General features: G+C 35.4%; 1 long non-coding RNA gene across 1 annotated transcript in view; it reads left to right on the plus strand.

Moving 5' to 3' along the window:
- The first annotated feature begins 1,705 nt into the window (after nt 1-1,705).
- LOC134754528 (uncharacterized) overlaps nt 1,706-13,686 on the plus strand; it is a 153,680-nt gene continuing 141,699 nt past the window's right edge. Inside the window, exon 1 of the long non-coding RNA XR_010128934.1 lies at nt 1,706-1,736. This is a non-coding gene — a long non-coding RNA (uncharacterized LOC134754528). The remainder of the gene's footprint in view (nt 1,737-13,686) is intronic.

Here is a 13,686-nt window from a genome sequence, read left to right on the forward strand (position 1 = left end):
CGCAAAGTCGAAGAGGCAAAATCGTTTCTTTTTCCCAAGCGCACTCATTTTCAACAATTTATAGTGATTATACTTGAATTATTAATTAAAATTCAAAAAATTTAAATTTTCTGTTTGACTTTTATAGTTTGACGGTTACTATGACTTTTTTAATGTTTCGTTTCATGTAGGGCACTTGGTGAAATGAAACTATTTAGTTACTTGTTGTTAATAAAAACGATTATATTATGTTCATACAATTAAAAAAAATGTGAGGTACCTTAATAACAAAAAAAAATTAAACGTGTAAAACGTGTTATACTTGAAACGTTTTTTATTTATTTTTAACAATTATGGCCTGGATGCGAGTTTCTTAAGCCACCACAGATAAAGGAGTAAATATGTTTTCCCCTCACTAGCTCGGAAAGCCGTCTTTTATCCTTTAAAACAAGCGGGGAAAAACGCATTTTATCCACTAGTGGGGAAAGTAATTTGACCTTGGATAGGTCGTGTTTAAGTAGCTTGACAGATAACAAAACGTAAAACTCTCATAATAATGGTTCGTTCGATATTAATTATTATTAAATAAATGGTTTGAGAATCTAATAAAAAATACCAGATTTAGCTTTATTTAATGATTTTAAGTCATAAACCTTAAAATTCCATAATAAACGTTTGTTTTTTAATAATTATGTTAAATATAATTCTGAACGCACAAGTTAAGTCGATGCAATTTTAAAACGCATCATTGACATTTCATACGTCAGAAATGTCAACATTGTCAACAAAAATTTTACTTAAAAACTTCTCACGTAAAGGTACAGAATTTTCAGTTTTTTGTTATAATATCGTAAAAAAATTAGTGATTCCAGTTGATGAAGATGATCTAACGCCTATGGATGTTGCACTTTCCTCGCTATAGTGAGGGGAAAAGTTTTGTGTTACACACGGGTGCAAATGTATTTTTCACATCACCTATTCGAAAAGGGAACTTTTCTTCCCTGCTAGGAGGGATCAAAGTGGCACTTTTCTGTTCAAGGACATTTTGTTGCCAGTATGAAATATTGACACAAAGACATATGAAATTAGTATGCAGATAATCGATTACAATTTCTTTATAATCGATTACGTGCATACAATTTTTCTAACTGAAATAATATTTTGTTGTAATTGTAAACAAAAAATGTAATTATGTAATTAACGTATTTTAAATTAATTAATATCATTAAATTTATTATTAAATTAATTAATTAGCGTAATATTTACAAAGAAACGTAAAAAAACTTTAGTTTAATAATTTAATTTTCATTTTGACATTTTAGGTCTCCTTAAACGCAGCCATACTTATCTATGCAATTTAAAGTTTATATTTAAAAAAAATTGTACAAATATTTCACAAAGCATTATGCGGTTCTGTATTCTGTATAAATTTGTAAATACTTAGTTTAAATCAATAATAATAGGCCTTTTCATCTGTGTCAGATGTTTTAAGCAGCATCCCGGTAACGACACTAATAATAATAAATATGTGATATCAGTCTTCATAGTGTTCTTCCGAAGATTTGGTTTAAAGGGGTAAGAGCTAATTTGTTATCAGAAAAATCTACAAAAATAATGTACTTGATTTTCATTGTATCATTTTAGTTGTTTGCTGCTGTTTTTAAAAAGATATTAGGTACATAATTATGAGCTGTAGGTACTTTTAATTTGTCACTACAGTCACGTCTGAAAATATCGATACGGACAAAGTGCCAGAAGTATGTACCTATACTAAGGTCGTGTACACATATTTTTGGCACTTTGTCCGTATCGATCTTTGCTTAAAATAATAATGTTTTGAAACCTAATGTTAGTATGTAATTTCCTCATAGGTGATGTGAAAAGCAGTATGTGTCACATGGTAGCAAAATTATTTTCACCTTGGGCGTTAACACTTGAATCCCTCACTACGCTCAGGATTCTATGTTAGAATCCCTCGCTTCGTTTAGGATTCAATTGTACGCCCTCGCCGTAAATATGTCATTTTGCTCCCTTGTGACACAATCTACTATTTACTTCTCGTGTGTTAAAACACTCGCGGGTAAAATACAACTTTGCACCCTTGTATAACAAATAACTATTTTCCGCGGTAACACCATCTAGTTGATCTATATGGAACCATCAGGTGAGGAAATTTTGTTGGAAAGTTGATGCCGGCGCTGGCTTCCATGTATAAGGTACCTTTTAAGTTTCGCCCCCCGGGGGGCAGCTATACAGGGCCTGGGGCCCAGATCGGCAAAGACTGCAAATCCGCCACTGAATATTTCAATGAATTAAAATAGGTAATCCGTCCTCTTATAAAAAACATGATTCTTTTTTTTCATATTGCCTGTTTTTTACCTATTTAATTTCTCACTTGTTAACATTAAAATATGTACTTATTAGAATTATTAGGTTTTAGTTCTTGTAGGAATACATTTCAATAAGAACATACATAGCCTATGCACATTACAGAATCTTAACTAACGAAAACCAAAGAATGAAACTAACCCCGTCGATGTTTCGAATCTTTACATGACACAACTCTATTTGTCGCGTCAGATATTTTTGAGCATATTGTGATATGGCCGATATATTACAGTTTGCTGCACAAGTTTGAATTAAGTAGGTATGTTCTGATAGGGTCATATTTTTAACCGACTTCAAGATTTCAAGGTTTTTTTTTATGTTTGTTACTCCATAATTCCGTTATTTCTGGACCGATTTTGAAAATTCTTTTTTTGTCTGGAAGTATATACATGCAGATTGGTCCCGTTTTTGTCATAACGCAGTTCTGATGATGGGATCCATGAGGAATCGAGGGAACTCCGCAAATGTTAAAGGCATACAAACACAGCATGGCAGCAGGCATAACAAATCAAGCATTTACATTAAAAAAAGTGACATTTGATGAAGTGGAACTGCTGATGATGATCAGAACGGAACTCTTCAATGACGCATAGTTCACGTTTGGCGATTTGTCCTCTTCGTTATGTTTGTTAAGCAAGTTAGGTTTTTAAGACGCATTTTTGTCAAGCTTGAGTTCTGATGATGGGATCCATGAGGAATCGAGTTAACTCCTCAAATGTGAAAAGCATACATATAGTGATTTTTGTATTTTCATCAACGAATCCAGCATTTCCATTTAAAAAAGTGACATTTGATGAAGTGGAACTGCTGATGATGATCAGAAATATCAGAATGGAACTCTTTAATGACGCATAGTTCACGTTCGGCGATTTGTCTTCTTTTTTATGTTTGTTAAGCAAGTTAAGTTTTAAAGACACATTTTCGTCAAGCTCGAGTTCTGATGATAGTGATTTTTGTATTTTCATCAAAAAATCCAGCATTTACATAAAATAGTGACATTTGATGAAGTGGAACTTTTTTGAACTGCGATCGTCACAGAACCGAACTGCTATCAGAAAAGTGGGTTAGGTTAGGTTAGAACTGTGACCCTTACAGAAACGAAATGCTATCAGAATATTGGGTTAGGTTAGGTTAGAACTGTGACCCTTACAGAAACGAAATGCTACTGGAAAAGTGGGTGGTTCTACCTCCTTTTAGTTAGGCAAACGGTGCTGTCTTTTTCATTTCATTGTCTGGAGTGCACCATCAACAATAAGTAACCTCTCAACGGCATCCCCCATTGAAGTCGGTTTTTTTTCTTAAAAATTATGATTATTGATCGAATCGATTACGAGTATTTCGACTGGCAAATCATGTTACTTTTTGGCAACCGGTTTTTTTAACCTAATTTGACCCCGCTGAACCCGAATTTGCCCGTTTTTTGAACGAAATCTTGACCGGAAGTGAGACATTCAAAATGACGGCCATTATTACCGATCCAAATGAGTTCCTTGTATGGAGACCCATATTTTTAATATATTTTTTTATAATAATTACTGCAGAAAATAGCAGTATTTTCTGAAAGTTTGGAGTACCCATCTGCTATGGTTCCAAATATACAGCCCTAAAAGATTAAACAAAAGCTTTTTCTAGGTTGTCGTAAATAACTCGTAAACGGTGGCGCATAGCAAAAAATCTTCTTCTAAACAAGGAATCTGCATAAAATTGCCTACAAGAAAGATTCTGTACAATTTTTCGCTAGGAGCAATATTCAGAGAGATATTAACGCGGGAAAGTTAATTATAATCAATTCTAAGGCCCCTTTTTTTAGGTTTTCGTAAATAACTTGTACTGTCGCGCATAGCAAAAAATATTTTTCTACATAAGTAATCTGCATAAAATTGCCTATAAGAAAGATTCCGTACAATTTTTCAATTGAATCAATATTCAGAGAGATATGTATTAACGCGGGAAGATTAATTATAATCAATTGCAAGGTTCCTTTTTAGGGTTCCGTACCCAAAGGATAAAAACGGGACCCTATTACTAAGACTCCGCTGTCCGTCTGTCTGTCTGTCACCAGGCTGTATCTCATGAACTGTGATAGCTAGACAGTTGAAAATTTCACAGATGATGTATCTGTTGCCGCTATAACAACAAATACTGTAAAGAAAGTCGTCAGTTGGTTAAAATCAATAAACTTAAAAGTAAATTTAACAAAAACTAAACTTATGCAATTCAGGAATTATAAACAAATCCCGACAAATTTGAATGTGATGGAGTCAGGCACTTTGCTGGAGGAAGTAGACAATATAAGTTTTTTAGGTTTATCAATAGATCCTCAATTAACCTGGAAACATCATATAGAGAAGATCAATAGCAAAATTTCCAGTCAATGTTACGCATTATCTATATTATCCGAAACGTGTTCTGAAGATGTTGTTATTAGTGCGTACTACGCAAACATATATTCTCTATTGACGTACGGTGTCATATACTGGGGTAATTCCGTAGACGTGCAGTCCACATTCATTTTGCAAAAGAGGTGCTTAAGAACTATCTATCGTATGAACTACAGACAATCATTGAGAAATATTTTCAAGGACAAAGGTTTTCTAACTTTAACTGGCATATATATATACGAACTCTGTAAATTTATTAAGAGCAACAAGAATTATTTCACAACATTAACTTCCCTCCGCGACAACCTTCGCTCTCAATATAAGTATAATTTAAAACTACCTCTAGTCAATAATAAAACTTACGATAAAAGCACATATATTACTGCCATTCGCGTCTTTAATCAGCTTCCAGATGAATTGAAAATGTTAGATGGCATAGAATTTATGCGTAGTTTAAAAAAATGGCTTATTAAGAATGAATTCTATTCACTAAAGGATTTCTTTGAATTATATTCTTTATGATACTGTGTCCCCTGTACAGATAGCTATGCTATGTACGTGTATAATAGTTAAGTGTTTCTTAGTTTTAATTTAGTTTTAAGTGTCCATTGTATACCCGAATTGGGTTACCGTTGAAACTCACATGTATCACACCACATAACACCTCTGTAACACGGTTGTACAATAAAGAAATATCTTATCTTATCTTATCTTATCTAATACTAAAAAGTACGGAACCCTCGGTGCGCGAGTCCGACTCGTACTTGGCCGGTTTTTTTTAGGTTTTCGTAAATAACTCTTAAACGGCGGCCAATAGCAAAAAATGGTGTGTAACTTAAATAATCTACACAAAATTTTCTACAAAAAAGATATATTACACTTTTTGCTGGGATCAATATTTAAATAGATATTAAAGAGGAAAAGTTAATTATAATCAATTCTACCCAGGTAGCAATAGTGACGTCAGCAACGTACAAGTGACCTCATAATGACGTCATTTATACGTCATAATGACGTAACGGACGTCGTAATGACGTCTAAATTCTACCTGGGTAACGTTCCTTTTTAACCGACTTCAAGATTTCAAAAGGAGGTTATCAATTCGGTTGTTTTTTTTTTATGTTTGTTACTCCATAACTCCGTCATTTCTGGACCGATTTTGAAAATTCTTTTTTTGATTGTAACACAGACATACAGATTGGTCCCGTTTTTGTCAAAACGCAGTTCTGATGATGGGATCCATGAGGAATCGAGGGAACTCCTCAAATGTTAAAGGCTTACATATAGTGATTTTAGTATTTTCATCAACAAATCAAGTACTTACATTTAAAAAAGTGATATTTGATGAAGTGGAACTGCTGATGATGATCAGAACGGAACTCTTCAATGACGCATAGTTCACGTTTGGCGATTTGTCCTCTTCGTTATGTTTGTTGAGCAAGTTAGGTTTTCAAGAAACATTTTTTTCAAGCTAGAGTTCTGATGATGGGATCCATGAGGAATCGAGGGAACTCCTCAAATGTGAAAGGCATACATATAGTGATTTTTGTATTTTTATCAACAAATCCAGCATTTCCATTTTAAAAAGTGACATTTGATGAAGTGGAACTGCTGATGATGATCAGAATGGAACTCTTTAATGACGCATAGTTTACGTTTGGCGATTTGTCCTCTTCTTTATGTTGGTTAAGCAACTTAAGTTTTTAAGGCATATTTTTGTCAAGCTCGAGTTCTGATGATGAGACCCATGAGGAACCGAGGGAACTCCTCAAACGTGAAATGCATACATATTGTGATTTTTGTATTTTCATCAACAAATCCAGCATTTACATTTAAAAAAGTGAAATTTGATTAAGTGGAACTGCTGATGATGATCAGAATGGAACTCTTCAATGACACATAGTTCACGATTGGCGATTTGTTCTCTTCCTTATGGACCCAGACCCAAACTTGGACCCGGACAGCCGGACACGGACCCGGACTCGGATCCGGACCCAGACCCGGACCCGGAAATGCTACTAGAAAAGTGGGTTAGGTTAGGTTAGAACTGTGACCCTTACAGAAACGAAATGCTATCAGAAAAGTAGGTTAGGTTAGGTTAGAACTGCGACCCTTACAAAAACGAAATGCTACTAGAAAAGTGGGTGGTTTTACCTCCTTTTCTACATTATTAGGCAATATTATAATAATTAGGCAAGTAGGCAAAATTAGTTAAAATATGGATTAGCATAATTACGCAAAATATGCTGTCTACCTATATTTCATTTCATTGTCTGGAATCTAAGAGTGCACCATCAACAATAAGTAAACTTTTAGCGGCATCCCCCATTGAAGTCGGTTTTTTTTTCTTAAAAATTATATTATTAGTTTTTCGTAAATATATTGTAAAGCTGGGGTCACCAATTAGTTTCTTCAGGGGTCCGGTTCTTAGAATAAAATGACCATCGCGGTCCGTTTCTCATTGAGTTTATTAAATAAGCAAAAAAATAAAAAAAACGTCGGCGGTCCGGATGCGGACCGCGAGCCGCCATTTGGTGACCCCTGTTGTAAAGTATGACGTATAGCAAAAAATCTGTTACATAAATAATTAACATAAAATTTCCTACAAGAAACATGTAAAACACCTTTCGCTAGGATCAATATAAAAAAAAACATATTAAAGCGGGAAAGTTAATTATAATCAATTTTAAAGTTCCTTTGTAGTTTTTCGTAACAAACTCGTAAACGGTGGCCAAAAGCTAAATTAGTTCTTATAAATAAATAATCGATACATACAATTTTCTACAAAAAACATTCGAAACATTTTTCTCTAGGATCAATATTTAAAACGATATTATAGGAAGAAAGTTAATTACATAATTAATGTCATTAACGGGTTTAACGCGATTAAATTTCATCATATTACCTTTTTTTCTTTTTTGATTTTTTTTTACATGGAACAGGGTAGATACATTTATTTGTCTACCCCGAACATTTATATAAACTAATGTCGGGTAGTTTAGTGTTGTTTACCAATATCTCAGTCTCAATTGACATTCTGCTGAGACGTTAGTATTTTGTGACCACAGCTAGTGCAACCTAGGACTTCCGGATCGAACGCCATCTTGATAGTAACCTCGTGATTTTTTTTTTTGTTTTTTGCTCATTAATATAATAATGCCTATAATGCCTATAATAATGCCTATAATGGCATTAAGTCCGCCTGTTGTACACTTTTTATATGCAATAAAGTTTAAAATAAATAAATAATATTGTTTAATGTGTAATATCGATAGCTTTATTATACAGCAATCTAATGTGGTAGTTTGCAGTGAATGGAGAATGAATTTCAAAGCGTGTTTAACCACCATTTTGGAGTCAACGGCCGGTAATCCACGTGCTTCTCGTAGAATCCAGCTATCGGTTTTACGAGACGACTACACCAACCACCGAACAACGTCGTGCTCTATGAGCATTTGGTATTTCTACCTCTCACCGTGTCTGGCTAGAGCCCTAGAGGCCCATAATTTTATTGTTTACCGTACACTGGCTATGGCGGATGGCCGATATGTTTTAATCAAGAAATATTAATTCGATCCCACGTGGATCCCACTTTGACGTTGGCGAAATCATTGACAGTATCAATGTATCTGAAAAATTGAATTGAATTGAATAGTGCAACCTAACTGAAACGTCGGGAAAAAGGTAAAATAATGAAATTTAATCGCGTTAGACCATTTAATGACATTAATTATGTGTACAAAACGCGAAAGTTTAAAGTATTACACAATTAAAATATTTTTAGATGCTTTGAAATACGCATTTGATTCGCGTAGGTAAAAGTAATGACTTTGTTTAAAAATACATAAAATAGGTAAAATAAAAAGATACTTACTTTCAAATCCTTAACATTTGTACCTATAACAATTTTTGGTTTAGGGGGCTAAATCGTGCGTGAAACATGAAAATTTGACACTTTTTTTGACAATATTTAAGGTTTTAGGTTTTGAAGTGTTAGTGAACTGTACACATTACAATCCCGATTAGTTGCTTAATGAAACGATAAATTTATTTAATATTCGTACCTATTTTCATATTTTTCATACTAGACGCTTTTTTTCACCAAAAGAGTCTTACTCCGCGCACATGGATTAAAGGTTTCAAATGCGTGCTAAAAGATTCAACCATTGAATAAATATGTAAATAAACAAATATATTGAGTGAGTTTTGTAACATAACGAGGCCTCACAACTGGGAATTCGTATTGCGGTGCGCCGCTGACGATGATATTTTACACTTTTAAAGGACTGTATATTTTGAACCATACCAAATAAATACTCAAAATTTTCAGAACATACGTGTTATTTCAACTGTTATTTCTTGCAATAAAAATTATCTAATAAAAAATAGGTCTCCATACAAGGAACTCGCTATGTAGGGCAATAATGGCCGCCATCTTGAATATCTCACTTACGGTCGATTTCGATCGGGCAATCGGCAAATTCGGGTTCAGCGGGGTCAAATTAGGTTAAAAAATTCGGTTGCCAAAAAGTTACATGATTTGCCAGTCGCATCAAGAAGGAGAGCGATTTTGATTTTTTTGTTTAGATCAAAGAGTAAAGTAAGTATGGTCTAGACTATGAAGATGTTGAATCAAATAAGAGCTGCGTCTAATTAGCACATCGATCAGCGTTTTGACGAATTAGATACCAAGTAGGTAGCAGGTGTAGAGTTGCAGTCAGAGCACGTAGAGCTTATTACACTATCCTAATTTAGTGACTAACAAGAGGGACGCCTCTATACGTGAGAAACGAATCCTATCGTTTCTCACGTATAGAGACTATAGAGGCGTCCTTCTTGTTAGTCACTAAATTTAGCAAAGTGTAATAAGCCCTGTAAGACTTGTTTATGGTGCAACATAAAAGACATTCAAATTCAAATCGTCATACGGCATATTTTTAGGGTTCCATACCTCAAAAGGAAAAAAACGGAACCCTTATAGGAGTTATAGGATCACTCGTGCGTCTGTCTGTCCGTCTGTCTGTCTGTCTGTCTGTCTGTCCGTCTGTCACAGCCTATTTTTCTCAGAAACTACTAGACCAATTAAGTTGAAATTTGGTACACATGTAAGTTTGTGACCCAAAGATGGGCATGTAACGTAAATAAATGAATTTAAAAAATGGAGGCCACTTTTGGGGGATAAATGAGAAAATTAAAAATCAAGTTTTTCAAACTATATCGTGTTACATATCAAATGAAAGAGCTTATTGCGAGTATCTCAAATATCTTTTTTTAAGGCGGTTCCCTGAGCCAGAAGGCGAAAAATCTCCTTATATGACCATGTTTTTCTAAGAGGCGTTGATATTCGTAGACGCGGAAAAAATATATGTAGTTCTTGACTATATTATCTTTAATATCATAGCTTCCGATACACGAATTATGACACTTCGCTCGATACAATTAATTCCCAAAGTAACCTCTAACTCGGACTTTTAATCCAACCTTACTCGGTTATTTATTATGTGATACTATAAACAAAAAAAGAAGAAAAAACAATCTTAACTTAAATAGTAATTTCATAGCTTTCGAATTTAGATATTGTAGGGTAACGTTTTTAAAATAAATAAAAATCAACAAAATTCGATCAAAATGGACACTTGGCGCGCATGCTCTTTCCCGTTCATTCTTGCGAAATGTGACAGAGACAGCGGCAAACCGATGGAACGGCCTTAATAAATTTAGGATAAACAGTTTAGAAGTTATTAAAGAAAATAGGCAAAAAATTACCACATTTAACTCCGAAATTGGGTCTAAAATTTTGAAAAAAAAAATACACAAAATAGTTCTTTACCTATAGATAATAGGAAAATCTATTAGAAATGTGCAGTCAAGCGTGAGTCGGACTTAATTACTAAGTTTTTGGTCCGACCCCTACAAAAAATGCATTGTTAAAATTTGTGTAAAGTACGGAACCCTTGGAACGCAAGTCCGACTCGAACTTGGCCGGTTTTTTAGGCCTATACTTAGTAATGTTTGAGCGTTTCAATCGTGACAAAGTCGCACATATTCTATCAGTTGTCAACTTGTCAAGATAATAATAAATCCATTATAATATTATCAATGCGAAAGTGTGTCTGTCTGTTACCTCTTCACGCTTAAACCGCTGAACCGATTAAGTTGAAATTTGGTAGGTATAGAGATAGTTTGAGTCCCGGGGAAGGACATAGGATTGTTTTTATCCCGGAAGTCATCCTTTAAGGGGGTGAAAAGGGGGGTGGAAGTTTGTATGGAGAATCGATAACAAGCAGATTGGATAAAAAAATAATAAGCTACCCAAATTACTAACTCCACGCAGACTAAGTCGCGGGCAAAAGCTAGTAATTAAATATCGATAGGCACTCGACTGCCAAGGTTGCCGTCAATAGTCAATAAAGCACCCGTCGTGATCGTGAATGAGAGAACAAAAACAAAATAATGCACTCTGATAAAGGTGCACAGCGCACAAGTCGCACAACACAACAACCGCGTAACACCCCGGCCCCGGCCCGGTTCAATGACACGGTCTCGGTTATTCAACGCAACACCTAGCGCCATCTAGCTGCGCGCCAGCAAAATAATAATTAATATTAGCCACTACTCACGTGAAACTCAAAGATTACGTGACACCTCCTTATTATCCTTTTAGATTGCACATGCACTGGCGAATAAAAGGTTTTGTTGATAAACAGATGGTGAACATGCTACAGCGCAGACACGCGGTCCTACGCAAGGGCCCGGGACCGACTGTCCGTTCCGTTCCGTACGACTCGTACGAGCGCGACGTTCCTGCGGTCCCTTTCGTGCTTAGGGCACAGCACACGCTCACGCACCGACGACATTGGTTACACTGCGGGCCAATAGCATCGCGACATCGCGAGCTGGGCTACTTCGCCACTGGCTAGCAATGTTGCGGCGGAAAAAGCGGAGGGGAAAACTACGTATGAATTCGCCTGCGTTGGCTTTCGCTCTGTCTTGCCATTCTATTCGTTTCAGCAGTAAATTGACGAGCAAGGCTACACCGCCCATGTTCAGGCACCAATGGGGGTTGCTACAGCCACCTGATGGTGAGCTCGCGCTCGCTATAGCCGAGCGGTCCTTGTTAACACGGCTCAATAACATTATACAGTGGAACCTCGATAGCACGAATCTCAAGAGAAACGCCAAAAACTTTGTGTTAACTAGGTTTGGTCACAGAATAACTAATAGTACTGTTTGGTCTTATAGAAGGAATCGACTTAAGGTTCTTATAGGTTTTTGTTGGTCTTAAAGAGGTTTCCAGTTACAGAGGTAAAATGCATGAAAAATTCGTGTTCGAGGGTAGGTAATTCTACAAACGCGTACAGAACAGTCATTTACAGAGGTTTGTTAGTAATTATGTAATGTAACATAGGAAATAGTACATTGTGATACAAGTGTGCTAAGTGGGTCATTACACACGAGGCGATATTGTGAGCGCGAGCTGTAAGCGAGCGCGCAATAAGAAAGCCGATGTGTGTAATGACCAATGCACACGCGTTTCATACGACGTTTTTCAACACACTTGCAAGGAAAAAAAGAAACTTTCATATCAATCAAATTTTAATTGTTAAAACAGTATGCAGTCTTGCATCTGTCATACCTACTGCCGGTCCCCCCTCGCCTGGCACTTTCAACACACTTGCTGAAAACGACGTTTTTATTCCACCGATTTTTGGCTCATAATCCTAGATATTAAACGCGTGCTTTTTCAGTATACGTATTATAGCACTCGTGCGTTTTCATTATATTATCCGACTGAGTTAAGAAGGTAACTGATTGCTAATAATATGCATGGAAACGGAGCCTTCTTAATTTGGTCAAGTAACACATTTTCTTAACCAACTATTAGGTTTCAAATGTTAGTTAAAGGTTTTATCTCACCAAACTTAAGTTATAGATTAAATTATCTCGTAAATCACATTAATGAATAAACATAACATTTTATCGATTTGATCTCCATCCGTCGGTTAGAAAATAGAAATACGAAAATTTTAGCTTTTTCATACATCATTTTTTTTATTAACATGCAGATACGTCTGCGAGCGATATAAAACCTCCTTCCTTTAATATAATTTTTTTATACATTTTTTAATTGGCTGTTTCACGCTGTTTGTCGATTTCGTTCGCGCCTTTGCCGTGCGCGCGCATGCTCGTGCGTAGGTAAAAAAAACCAGCCAAGTGCGAGTCGGACTCGGGCACGAAGGGTTCCGTACCATTACGCAAAAGATGGCAAAAAAATTCACGTTTGTTGTATAGGAGCCCCACTTAAATATATATTTTATTCTGTTTTTAGTATTTGTTGTTATAGCGGCAACAGAAATACATCATCTATGAAAATTTCAACTGTCTAGCTTGTTCGTTCGTGAGATACAGCCTGGTGACAGACGGACAGACAGCGGAGTCTTAGTAATAGGGTCCCGTTTTTACCCTTTAGATACGGAACCCTAAAAAATAACGCGCCAGCCATTTTCCGTATTTGTTATAAAATTGGAATAGTTTTGCACGTTTTTAGTTTATATCAAGGGCCTGACACTCTTTGATAGAGAAAGATAGTCTTATTGCGATTTCTATAATAGCTACGTCAAATTAAAGCGCAAATGGGCGATCTGCGGAAATAATTCGTGTAGTTTTGAAAATTGGTACAGTTATACCTTGTGGTGTACAGATGAACATACTAAAAGTTCTCGGCGGGAATTTTTTTTCAGATTTTTGCTCATATCTCGAATATCTGTACGAATAGCATTATAATTACTTCGGACAAAAGATTCTACATAATTTATTTACAAATTAGGTCATATTCATTTTTACTCTACGATTAATACTTTACTAGGTACAGGATGTTTTAAATTAACAGAGATAAAAAATAGACGATTTAAGAAAACGTCGTTTTTTCCTAGTTGTT

This window comes from Cydia strobilella, chromosome Z, assembly GCF_947568885.1.
Source record: "Cydia strobilella chromosome Z, ilCydStro3.1, whole genome shotgun sequence".
NCBI lineage: Eukaryota > Metazoa > Arthropoda > Insecta > Lepidoptera > Tortricidae > Cydia > Cydia strobilella.